At 39.8% G+C, this 13,764-nt stretch overlaps 1 long non-coding RNA gene across 2 annotated transcripts; it reads left to right on the forward strand.

The window, feature by feature from the left end:
* Positions 1-3,190: 3,190 nt before the first annotated feature.
* Positions 3,191-9,001, forward strand: LOC105821396. Of its 2 annotated transcripts, XR_001138064.1 has the most exons (4): positions 3,191-3,277; positions 3,945-4,055; positions 5,743-6,461; positions 8,653-9,001. It is a non-coding gene; the product is annotated as an uncharacterized LOC105821396 (long non-coding RNA). The 2 variants fall into 2 exon arrangements; XR_001138063.1 differs by lacking the exon at positions 3,191-3,277 and having other exon boundaries at positions 3,890-4,055.
* The last annotated feature ends 4,763 nt before the right edge of the window (positions 9,002-13,764 follow it).

The following is a 13,764-nucleotide window of genomic DNA, read 5'->3' on the forward strand; positions in this document are numbered from 1 at the left end:
GAACTCCTGACCTTGAGCGATCCACCCGCCTCGGCCTCCCAGAGTGCTAGGATTACAGGTGTGAGCCACCATGCCCGGCCTGTCTTTCACTTTCTTAATGGTGCTTTTAAAGCACAAAGTTTTTAAAATTTTTGTTAAAGTTGAATTTGTTTATTTTTTCTTTTGTCATTGTGCTTTTAGTGTCATAGCTAAGAAACCATAGCCTAATTCAATGTCATGAAGATTTATTGCTTTGCTTTCTTCTAAGAGTTTTATAGTTTAATTTATTTAATTTGGGTTGATGATCCATTTTGAGTTAATTTTTGTACATAGTGTGAGGTGGAGGTACAACTTCATTTTTTGCATGTGGAAATCCAGTTTTTAAGCACCATTTGAGAAAAGACTATTCTTTCCTGCATTGAATTGTCTTGACACTCTTTTGAAAATCAACTCATTATAAGTGTAAAAGTTTATTTCCAGACTCTCAATTTTATCCCACTGATTAGTATGTATATTCTTATGTCAGTACCATATTGTCTTGATCATTGTAGTTTTGTAGTAAGTTTTGTAATTGGGAAGTGCGAGGCCTCCAACTTTGTTCTACCTTTTTCAAGATTGTTTTGGCTATCCTGGGTTCCTTGCATTTCCATATGAATTTTAGAGTTAGCTTGTCAATATCTGTTCAAAAAGGCAGTTGGGATTTTGATAGGGATTATGTTGAGAATCTTTAAATAAATTTAGGGACTGTTGCCATCTTAATAATATTAAGTAGTCCCATCTATGAACATGGAATGTCTTTGCACTTATTTAATTATATTTAAGTTCTTTCAACAATATTATAGTTTCAGCAAACAAGTATTACACTATTTCGTTAAAGCCATTCCCAAGTATTTTATTCTTTTTTGATGCAAATGTAAATGGATGTTTTCTTAATTTGATTTTCAGATTGTTCATTGCTAGTGTATCAAAATACAGTTGATTTTTGTATTATAATCTTATATCCTGAAACCTTGCTGAATTTGTTTATTAGTTCTAATAATTTTTTGTGAATTTCTTAGGATTTTCTATGTACAAGATCATGTCATCTATGAAAAAAGATGGTTTTACTTCTTCCTTTTTGGTCTGGATGCCTTTTATTTATTTTCATTGCCTAATTGCCCTGGCTAGAACCTCCAGTACAGTGCTGAATAGAAGTGGCCAGAAGAGATATCCTCGTCTTGTCCCTGATCTTGGCAGGTTCATTCAGTATTTTGCCATTAAGTATGATGGTAACTGTGGGTTTTTTGTAGATGGCCTTTGTCTGGTCGAGTTCTATTTATACTTTAATGAGAGTTTTTATCATGAAATGGCATTGAATTTTGTCAAATACTTTTTCTGCATCTATTAAGATGATCATGCGGATTTTATTCTTTATTCTATTAATATGGCATATTACATTAATTGCTATTCAGAGGTTAAACCAACTTTGCATTCTTAGGATAAATTTACCTCAGTCATGGTGTATCATCCTTTTTGTATGTTGTAGCCAAGTTGAACTCTTAGAAGTGGAGTGGAATAGTGATTACCAGAGGCTGGGTGAGGGCAGAAGGCAAGGGAGAGGTATTCATCAAAGGGTATAAAATTTCATTTAGACAGGTGGAATAAGTTTTTGAGATCTATTACATGGCCTGATGACTGTAGTTAATAATAATATAATGTCTATTTCAAAATTGCTAAGAGTAGATTTTAAATTTTCACACCACAAAAAAAAAAATGATGAGTATGTGAGGTGATGGATATGTAAAGTAGCTGGATTTAATCATTCTATCATGTATACATATATCAAGATATTACATTGTACCCCATAAATATATATAATTATTATTTGTCAATTTAAAAAATTTTAAAAAGGGTATGTAGTCAGTGTCTTGGCCCAGTGGAAGGAGCTATGAAGAAAAATGCTCCCCAATATTGTTGTTTTTGTTTTAGGGTCTTGCTATATTGGCCAGGCTGGTCTTGAACTTCTGGGCTCAAGTGATCCTCTCACCTCACTCTCCCGAATAGCTAGGGTTACAGGTGTAAGCCACTGCACCCTTGCCTATTTTTAATAAAGGTGATATGAGTGTTCTTGTACAAAGGTTTTTGTGGACATTTAAAAAAATGTTTATTTTGAAATAATTTCAAACTTACAGAAAAGTTGCAAGGGTAGTATAATGAATTTCGCTATACCTATTAGCCAGATTTACTAATGCTTTACTTCTTGTCACATTTGCTCTATCATTCTTTATGGCTATGTTTGCGTTATTCTTTTCCCTGAAGCTTTGGAGAGTAGGTTACATCTATCATGCCCATTTATCTCTGAATAGTCGCACAGGTATAGTCGTGAGTGGGCTTTGGGGCTAACCAGTGGGAAGGCATGCTGAGCTCTGCCCCAAAGAGGATTCACACCAACTTAATTTCAATACCATATAAAAATTTTGTTCCTTTATAGCTCTGTTCTCTCTTGTGATGGTCAATTTTATGTGTCAACTTGGCTAGTCACCAGTTGCCAGTTATTCAAACACTAATCTAGGTGTTGCTGTGAAGGTTTATCTTGTGGATGTGATTATTGTTCATAATTAGTTGACTTTAAATAAAGGCGATTATCCCACACAGGTGGGATAGCTTTCCAGATTCCCAGGAATATTTTGGAACTTTCAAAGCCCTCTGTGGGTATCTCATTCCTCAGCTTTTCCTTTTAAGCTTGCCGGTCAGCTTCTCAGTTTGCCTCAACTGTTGCCACTGCTGCAGCTTCGATATTAAGCAATTGTCCCTGGTTGTTTTTCACAAATGCCTCAGGGAAAAGGTTATTGGAATTGAGTGAAAACTGAGTCAGATAAAATTTTAAAAAGCCCTGTCAGTGGAGGTTCCCAGAGAACTTCCAGAGAGGTCAAATAATGACAATTATCTGAGAACTGTGTTTGGGGAGAGCTCCAGATCCCTCCTGCCCCCTCCAGTGGCTGCAGGGCTGTTGGTTTTCACTCTGTCTGCAGGGCTGTTAATTTTTAAAACTACTGCAAAGCCGGGGATAGGAGGGTGGGAATAGCACAAATTATTAATAAAATGTCACAAACCTGGCTGTTCTTACTGAGATTCAGCTGTTTTTCTAAAATAAATGTTCCTCGGATTGTTACAGCTTTTGGATAGTTTTCAGAGTTCTGAAAAAGTTTTGATAGTTTTTCCCGGTGTTCTCATTGCCTTTCCATCCCCCTTGCCCCAAGGATGAAAGCACAGAGATCATGTCCAGGTATCCTGTCTGCAGGGAAGCCAGCAAGCACAGGTGAGTAGTTCAGAACTCAAAGACTTTTTTTTTTCTTTTGAGACAGAGTCTTGCTCTTTTGCCCTGAGCTGAGCGCCGTGGCATCACTGCAACCTCAAACTCCTGGGCTCGAGTGATCCTCCTGCCTCAGCCTCCTGAGTAGCTGGGACTATAGATGCACACCATGATGCCCGGCTAAGTTTTCTATTTTTAGTAGAGATGGGGTCTCGCTCTTGCTCAGGCTGGTCTCGAACTCCTGACCTCAAGGGATCCTCCCACCTTGGCCTCCCAGAGTGCTAGGATTACAGGCGTGAGCCACCGTCCCCGGCCGAACTCAAAGATTTTTTTTCTAACCTTTGTAACTTCTCCGTGGTTGTTTTTTTTTGTCGTGCCAAGTCTATTTCTCCACAGGGTAAAATGCAAAGGTCCTGAGGGCCTGGGCTGGGCACTGGTGATAGTTGTGTAATAATTGGGTAATTGTGCTCAGGGAAGAGGATTTCACATGTCCTTCTCTGACACTGAGAATAACATGGTGTACTCTGTGAGGTTCCTGAGAAAGCTGACAAATATTTAACTCTGACATTGTCTGCAGGTCAGTTCCTACACCCCCCTCTTTGGGTTGGATGAATTTGCTAGAGCCGCTCACAGAACTCAGGGAAACTTACTTGTGTTTACTGGTTTATTTTAGAGGATATTTGAAAAGCTACAAATAAACAGCCAGAAGGAGAGATACATAGGGCGAGGTCTAGAAGGGTCCTGAGCACGGGAGCATCTGTCCAAGTGGAGTTGCACCCTGCAGGTAGGTGGATGAGTTCTTGTTCACCTTCCCGTCTGCCTCCATGTGTTCAGCTATCTGGAACTCTCTGAGCCCAGTGCTCTTGGGCCTTTTATGGAGACTTCACTGGACTGACAACTGTGCCAAGATGTGATTGGACGATACGGGTATGATCTGATGCTGATAATGGTGTGTGGAAACCGAGCAAGGCCTGTCCGTCCTGATTCTTCTTGGCCTCTCTGTGCAGCCTTCCTTCCTCCCGGGTATGGAGCAGGACCCCTTCAGAAATGAGGGTCTTGTGACCCACAGTCAGAAAGGTGGGGCAAGGTTAGAGTCTGGCCTCAGGTAGGTGAAAGGAGGGTAGGAGAAAGAGAGAGAGAGGTTGTTTTCTGAGGCCTGCTTTTGAGGCCTTGTAACAAGGGCTATGGGAATTATGAACCAAGAAAACCAGTAATATCGCAGCCAACCATGGTAAGCAACATGAATATAAAGAATATGAATTGTACCATAAGTTCAATGGGTGTGGGGGAGGATGAAGACCTCGACTGGGAAGGTTGGTTAGACCACAAGTGAGGGAAGGTCACACCCAACCAGATCCCACACAGAGCTCATGGCACTGGCTTCTTTACTCTTTTTTTTTTTTGAGACAGAGTCTCACTGTGTTGCCCGGGCTAGAGTGCCGTGGCGTCATCCTAGCTCACAGCAACCTCACACTCCTGGGCTCAGGCAATCCTTCTGCCTCAGCCTCCCAAGTAGCTGGGACTACAGGCATGTGCCACCATGCCCGGCTAAGTTTTTCTATATATTTTTAGTTGTCTAGCTAATTTCTTTCTATTTTTAGTAGAGACAGGGTCTCGCTCTTGCTCAGGCTGGTCTCGAACTCCTGAGCTCAAACGATCCGCCCGCCTCGGCCTCCCAGAGAGTTAGGATTACAGGCGTGAGCCACCACGCCCAGCCTGGCTTCTTTACTCTTGAGTTCTGGTCCATCGGAGTCACTTAATGCAGATTTGTGTGCCCTACTCCAGACCCTCGTAACCAGCATCTGCAAGTGAGGTCTGTATAACTGGGCTCTCCGGCTGGTTCCGACGCAGTGGGGCCACAGTCCAGCCCTTGGGACTCATCGGCTGGGGCTCTGGACACTCAGGCACCTTTCTTCACGTGCCACCAACAGTCAGCAATCGGATCCCCCTTCCTGGCCGCTTTGGCATGTGCTGGTGTGAGTCACTGAGGGGATCTTGTGAACATGCAGATGCTGATTCGGCAGGTCTGGGCTGGGTCCTGGAGGTCTACATTTCTAATACACTCCCAGGGGAGGCTGCTGCTGCTGGTCATAGGGTTACACTTTTAGTAGCAAAATAGGAAAGTCGCTCAAATGACTAAATTTGCTTTGCTACCCCTTAGCTATGTATTAATTAATAAATAAAGAAAAATAGCTATTTGTTACGTGCTTACTCTCTGTGGGGAACTGCACGAGTACTATATACTCACAGCCGTTTTATGAAACAAGTACAATTATTATGCCCTTTTTACGGAGGAGGAAGTGGAGCCTGAGACAGACTCAGCGATTTGCCCAAGGTCACAAGCTGGTGCCCTTTACCCTCAGGCTGTGCCGTACCCTCTCCGCCCTCCCTGCTTGGCCCCCAAGAATCTACTGGCTCTTTCTAGAGACCTCCTCACCTAACCATGGTCTCTCCTCATTCCTGTCTTTTAGGAATTCAGGAATCCAGCATTTTGTCCCCACATGTCATCTGTCTCAAAAGAAATCCCTCAGTGGAGGTCACCTAAGGCTTTCTGGCTGTCAGCCTCTCACCAAATGCTGCCCCCAAAAGGTTCGACTATTTTTACCGGACACGGGGAGAGAGCGAGCAGAGGACAAACTGCAAGCAAGACAGGGAGCACACAAGGTTTGCTGATAGAAAAACAGAAATAAAGTTGACACACTGGTGAGAATCTGTGGATGTCTGTCTCCTGCCGGCTGATTACCAGGATGTCAGTTTTTACCACCTATTTTCTCAGACTGCTGCTGAAGATACATGCCATATCCTAAGAATGAAATTCTTGTTGTTTTGAAGAGAGAGGTTTCGAGACCTAACCCTTTCCCCGAAAACAAAAATCCCTAAAGATGAAGGGAAGGCAAAAATACTCCTGTTTCACGTTTTCTAAGGAACTGGCTGATAGGATAAACACGGCGTGATTCTGACTGTAGCAACTTGACTCCCATTCAGACAGAAGGAAGTGGATGACCTGCTTGTAGGGACTTTTGGTGATGAGCCACGGGAGGGTTGGAGGTGGGTGTGAAGTTTGAAACACCCGAAGAGAGAGCAAGGGGCCTCCTCTCCCATCACCGTCTCGATGCTCGCGAGCACTTCGGCTGCGCGCAGCACGTTCTTCGCGCCTGCACTCACAGGAAGGGACAGCCTTGCCCAGTAGGTAGGAATAGTAAGGATCACTTTGGAGGGAATTGAAACAAATTACATTTTATTGATGGTTATTTGCTGTCTGCAGTCAGTAGTTATACTATTTTCAGTGCTTTCAAGAAATAAAAGAGAAGTACTGACCCCATCTGGAAGGCTTCCATTTTTCTTCTGGCTTCCTTACCCCTGGGCTTAATTTATAACGTCTTCACCTGGTCCTCCTAGGCCCTCAGGTTTTCCCTGTGGAGCTTTCCAAATCTTCCCAGATTAGTTTTATTCTCCTAAAGTCCCTAACAGTTGAAGCCTTCCGGGGACAGTGTTCAGCGTGCCTCCAGGAGAATCTTCTTTCTTTATAAGTTTCAAAGTCAACTCACCCTTCAAACACTTCTTCCAGACAGATCATTGCTTTTTCCTGTCTGGTGTCCTACTACTTAGACATTCCAGTGGGGACTTTTACAGGGCCAAGGCACTGGACCGCTTGAGAGGGTCCCGTTCACACTTTATTCTAAAGCTCCCTCCACCCCCGTTGGAGAATATGATGCAATTACTGGAATTGTGTCAAGAAAGCAGTCCAGCTCTTATATTTAAAAAATGAAAAACCTGACTTAGAAATTAGCTTTTTGTTGGAAAATGTCTGCATTTTAAGATTTTTGCTGGTCATAAATATAGCTAAGATTTATTGAGAATTTATATGGCAGACACTGTGCTAAGATTTACCAGTTTCTAATTTTTAATCCTTACAACAGTCCTGTAATGTAGACATTTATGCCTATTTTACAGATGAGGAAACCGAGCTTCAGGGAAGTTAAGTAATTTGCCCAAGGTCACACAATTAGTAACCAGCAGGGTGGGAAACCCAAACCTGGTTTCACTTTTCCCTGAACCAGGTCTCTATTCTATTATCAGTTACTCTCTTCTATTAAATAAAAGAGGACCCTAATTTCCTAGACCTTTTCCCCCAGCTCCGGAGACACATGCATCCCCACACAAATTATTTTACTAGAGAGGACTTTTAAGGGCCATCTTCTTTAATAATAATTTTTATTTCTTCCGAGAGCTAATCAGGTCAATGTAAATGGCTATATCTAGAAATAGAATGTCTCACTTTCATTTAAAAATATCTTTTTACTCCACTAGAGACCACGTCTTTTTTTTTTTTTTTTTCTTGATTAATCTTTCTTGAACCACGGCACTGGCTTTTGTTCTCAAGCATGTTGTCCTCTCAGTTTCACCCTTCCTTCAGGGAAAGTCCATGAGCCACTTGCTTAGGATTGCCGGCAGAATAAAAACAAAAGAAGGCAAGAATTGTCTAAATTTAAAGTGCTGGAAAATCCAACATTTTATTTACTACATTTTGGTGACTACATAAATGCTGAAACATTTTAACACTGAAAAGCATGATGGCATCATCACTTGCTTTTTTTTTTCTTTTTTTTCTTTTTTGCTTAGCAAACACAGCAGATGATATTGCACGGCATAGTGAGAACAGTAGCGAAGCTTAAAAAAAAATGAAAGAAACCTTAATGCAGTACAGGAGATACTCGTAAACAAACCAGAATAATGCCTAATGCATTACGCTTTTTGTTGCTACACACAAAAATACAGAAGAAGCATTGGACAGAGAGAAAGAGAGAGAGACAAAATATTAGCAAACAACCATAACTGGGTACAATAATCATTTAGTCTGAAATGTCGATGCAACGTAGAAACTACCACTGTTTTCTAATTGACAAAGAAAATGACAGCAACATTTGTCTTTTATCAAAAATCTTCTAAGCCCCTCATGGTTAGGTTTTCAATTAATTATTTAATTATGTATTTACCCCTTTTTTTTTTGTTTTTTTTTTGTTTCTTTTTTTGTTTTTCATTGCTAAGGAAGAACTCCCTCTGCTCTTGGAAGATTTTCTACACTACTGATCTTTTTTTTTATTTTTTATTTTTATTTTTACCTGATGATTGTCTTAGGCACCCTCCTTACATAATAAACCATCAAGCTAACTTGAACAGGGAAACTGAGTCACACTCAAACAATAGCTAAGGTCAAAGGCGTACTGAAAATAGAAAAGGGGTAAGGGACAGGTCTAAGTGACAGATGGGCTGATTCAGACGGGACAGTAAGCACAGGTAGGGAGATATGAAGACAACTACCGAAGCAAGTGGAAGACAAGGTTTTAAACTTTATTTTCTTAAAAAATTCTTGTCGCTAGGTTCAGACGGCAATTCTAACGTGAGCCCACAATGATTATGTCATAAACGCAGAACATACCACGAGAAATCAAGACTAACACAGAAACAGAAAATGTGACCTTGTGAATACAGCTCTGCTCAGCGCTTCACTGCGGACGGTGAAAGTCAACTCCCTCAACCATTTTCCCGGGTTTTCTACACCTTGCTGCACAGCGTTTGTACTAAAAACCAATAATTTGTCATTGCTTACCAACAGAGCACTGAGTGATCCTGCAACTCAGAGCAGATTTATTGCCCTATTAAAATACACAATGAGTATAAAAATGTTCTTAAGAAAATGTAACATTTGACCTGAAGTCTAAGCCCTCCCTTTCCTTCCCCACCCCCAAACACCCCTGCAAAAGAAAATAAGGTAAAATTCCTGTGTTGAGAGGGAACATATTTACATCTATGGGTTTATGACATGTAGTTGAAGCAACTTATTTCAGCAAAATAAAACAAAATAGCGGGCACCGGCTTTTCTGCGGATGCCGCTCGTCTGTTGAGAATTCTGTGTATGTGCTCATTTAAAGCAGGGCCAAGTATCTGAACTGCCTCGAGTGAGGGAGTCTGGGGCAGGGATCATCTCTAGTGCAGGAAAGAAAACTAGGGGGAAGATGAAAGAGTGAGAAGAGACAAACTCAGATAGGCCTGGGGTACATTCACCCCAGGGACACTGACATTTGAGGATTATTCTTACAATTTTGCTAGAGGTGTGTGGGCAGTGGTGGGGGCAGTCTTGGGTAGCAGATTCCAAGAAACAGATGTGGAGAGGGATATGTAACTTTGAAAGATTTTTTCCTTAAATTCTATTGATAATTAAAGCTGTTTTGCAGCTTCCATGAGCTGGCCAGAGGGGCAGGGCCGGATAAGCTGCCATCAGCCTTGACTTCATCTTTCAGGGCATGAAGCTGTGATACTTCCAGCTTCGCAAAAGGAACTCTGTTCTTCACGCCCTGGCCCCTGACTTGGAGCAATTCAGAAACTTGGGAAAACGTAGAGGATTTCCAAATTCAAGTTAGCTTGTCTCTTTGACTTTCTACACTCTTTACTTCTCATACCCGTGCGAATGGTTAAAAAAAAAAAACAAAAAAAGAGTAGCAAAGTATCTATCTCACAAATGCCAGTGCTTTGAAATATTAAAAAACTCTTAAATTCTTTGGAATTTCAGGTCTTACCTGCAAAGGAATCTTTTCTAAAAAAAAAAAAAAATTAATAAATTAAAGGAAGAACACCAATAATGCCTTTCTTCTTTCTAAACGACAAAAAGGACTACCTTGGAACACTCATTTTGGCATGTACAAGTTTCTGAGGGGGGAGCTGGCAGTGTTCACAGCACACGTTGAAGTGCCTACTAAGAAAAAGCTAAAGATACACCCTGCAGTTAAGAGAAGCTCTTGCCTTCAGCTTATCTTAGCATCAAGAACAAAAAGATTGTAACATAAAGCTTTGGCCATTTCGATTCTACTATATACATTTTAAAAACTACACAATCATAAATTAAAGCAGTGATTAAATAAGCTCATATAAACTGTAATTAAATTAAAAAATCACAGCACATTATAGAGAAAAATAGGAACCAGTTTCACAAAAAGGAGATTATATATATATATATATTTTACCCTGTGGAAAAAAATTTTCTACGAAACACAAAAACTTCATAAGTAACCATCGAAATGAAAATCACTTCTTATTCCATTCTTGCATTTTTACACAACCCTTAACCCACCTGGGGAACATTTCCAGAAATTAAGTCTTCCTTGAGCGATAGAGCAGTTCTGCCAAGAAAATAAACCCCAAACCAAAGGGGAGGGGGGACATCCCAAACATACAAACTACAAAATAAATAAGAATTATAAAGTTTTTTTTTAAAGTAACCTTAACAATTATCAAACTAGTAAGTTCTGCCTTATCACATAGACTCTCTATACAACATAACCCTAAAACTTTATTACTATGAGGTATTTGGAGGAATTGGTAAAAGTGATGCACGGCCTGCCTGGCGGGGGACCCGGTGAAGTGGGGTGGGGGGAGCTTGAGAGGGAACAAGGAGGAGGAGCTTTGGTTTATCAGCAAGAAATTGGGAAAAAAAAGTCATCCTTTGGTATCAAAGAAAGTTTCATTGCATGGTTGCACGGAAAAAGCACCACGGTGAATAATTATTCCTTTTTTTTTTTTTCATTAGTGGCCTTTCTAAGAGGCTGAGGTATTCAAAGAGTATAAGGTGAAAGAGGTCAACAGCGGTTTAACACTTTGGTTCAAGCAAGGCACTCGTCCTAGGAGTTTACAAAGTTTGCAACATGTTTGCCTAGAGATTTACAAGTAGAACTAGCAGTAATAAGAGTAGTATTTCCTAATGTTGTTGTTGTCATTATCGTATCTTTATTAAGAATGAAGACAAGTTTACACACTGAGTGAAGAGTGAGGAGGGGAGAGGAGGTGGGGGAAGGGAAGGGGCGGAGTTCCCTCTGCAGACCAAGGCCGTGCATGAAAATATCTTTGGTATTCTTTGGTATCATCAATGTGATTAAAATCACCAATGGAAATTGAGTGAGGTAGCGTCTTTGGTTCACACTATAAATAGTAGATCTTTACACTTTTTTTTTTTTTTTTTTTTTTTTTTACACGTGGAAGTAGCTATTTCTTACCGTCTGCTTCTCTGTCCTTGCTATTTAGGAAATAGTTACCAAATGTACTGTAAAGCTAACCACACCACAAGAATAACCCAGAAGGCCAAACGTGTCTCAAAACAGCCTCTGGTGTTTGAATGCACCCTAAACAACTAGATAGAAAAGGGAGAAGTGCTTTCTCTTTGTTTGCTAAATGCATAGTTTTCATCCTTTATGTACAAAGAAGGGAGGACCTTTCTTAGGGAAAATGCCTTTATAGCTCATGTGAAAATGTCCTAGGACTCTTTGGTATAGCAAAGTTTGCATTTAACCTGCAAAGACGGGTCATTCACCTGGGGTAAGCAATGGGAGTGGAATGAGTCCAAAAGTAGCATAGTGCTTTTATATTTTCCTGAAAAAATAATTATGCTTTTTTTGCGGGGGGGGCACAGTGAGTGACATGTTCATTTAGAACTTCTGGAGTTCCTCACATATTTTCTTTGGTCTTTGAAGTCTATTCCAGCTGCATGTAGGAACTGGAATACTCTACTTCCAAAATCCAGAACTCTTTCACCTGAACATTTACTGAAGTCTGGGTTTTTGGGGTGTCCAGACTTCATACCTCCCTGCCCTCTTTCAGGAAAGCTTCCAGTCATGGGAGGACCTGTATGATTTATGGTCAAAAATAGACTAACTTCTATTCTACTAAAAAAAAAAAAAGTATTATTTGAAGTACAGCTTTGGAATAAACAAGCCTACAATAAAAGAGTGAGATAATTTTTGGGGGGGGGTGAATGCTATGAAGGGATTGAGAAATGATGGGTGAACACATGGCCCATGATCTGCTCTGTTGAATGTAGGCTAAACAATCCAAGCCATAAATTCATGCTACTAAACAGGAATGGAGGCATTTTTTTCTACATGCCAGTTCGGAAGCAAGTAAAGAATCAGTCACACGTGATGTAATAAGTGTATTGCTTGTGAGAAGCTAAGTTTGTCCATTATCATTTCTAAAAAGCAAAGGTTGTGAGTATGCTTAAACAGTCAAGTAAAAAAATTGCTTTTCAGGCTCTGATTTGTGCATCTGTTTATGAGAAAATATATCTCTAGGCCCTGAAATTGCATAATGGGTGCAAATTCAATGCTGGTATGAGAATTATCTTTGGTGTTAGCAAACAGGATAACTGGTTATTTTTTTAAAAAAAACATTATGGTGAGATATCAAAAATGAAGTAATATTCTTTGAGACTGTGCCTACACAGTACCAAAATAATTGGCTGAAAATATAACATGCACTTGGATTAATTTTGGGGGTTATATAGTAAAAACAAAGCAAAAAACATGGTTGTCTGAATTCAACTCTTGTTTTTCCTGGGGTATTGAGTTTGGTAAGATTATGTGTAGACATAGCTTGAATTTCCCTGCATTTTAAATTATCATGTTTTAAATAAATAAGGCTTTCCTCCCTCTTAAATTATAAATACATTAGCTGTATCCCCGGCTCCCTCCATTCCTGGAGAGAGAGAAAATGTTAATCAGTTTCTTCCTTTTTGTTTATGTCATTGACTAGATTAAATTTCTAGCAAATCTTGAAGGGTGGCCATTTAAATGGTCTCTTTTAATAGCTGAACTGTTAATTGTGCCATATTTAGAAGGGAAAAATTTAAGCTGGAATTTTGAGTGAAATAAAAAAAAATACTAAGACAAAATATGTCAAGGCAAAAGCAGTATTTCATTAAAGGAGAAGTCTATGTTGGTTTCCTTTTCTCATCCTACAGCAGACATGAAGGAGACACAAATAGATGGCTTGTTGGTTCAGCTTCACCTCTCTAGGCACCTGCCTATGTTAGATGTAGACAAGATGCTCAGATTTGATGCTAAGGAGTTAGGTTCTGCATCAAGATGATTTAATTTTTTTCCTTGGCATATCGATGCATCTCAATAAACAACTTATTGTCAGGATAATATTTAATTTTGTATTTCTAGTTAGGTGTGATAATTGGGAGTATCCAATTCTTTACCCAATTGTACAATAGGCATCTATCTACTTATATAAATTACAATCCAACTGAATTCAGAGATGATTTTTCTGGGGATCAATTGATTCTCTGGGGTGTTACTAGTACAACTTTATTGTCTTTTTTTTTTTTTTGCCTTGATTTCTACAATCCCCATTAAGTGATTTGAAAAAATAGAAATTTAAAATTTTGTATTTAGAAGTTCAGGTCTAGTATTTTGTCTGTCCCTGTTAGAAAGTGGAATCTATACTATACAATTTCCAGCTTAATGCAGTAGCAAGAAAGAATGTAGAATTCTATGAAGGCTATTCTTGTGAAATAAATTAACACTTAGAACCAAAATCTTGTCTTCCATTAGAACTCTGCTTTTTCTATGCAGTTCCACCAGTTCTACCGTTTCTCAGTTGCACTTGCTGTTCTATTGATGTCCACATATCATAAAATGCCTGGGATTGACAAGAAAAAT

The sequence above is a fragment of the Propithecus coquereli genome, unplaced genomic scaffold, assembly GCF_000956105.1.
Source record: "Propithecus coquereli isolate 6110/MARCELLA unplaced genomic scaffold, Pcoq_1.0 Scaffold57, whole genome shotgun sequence".
NCBI lineage: Eukaryota > Metazoa > Chordata > Mammalia > Primates > Indriidae > Propithecus > Propithecus coquereli.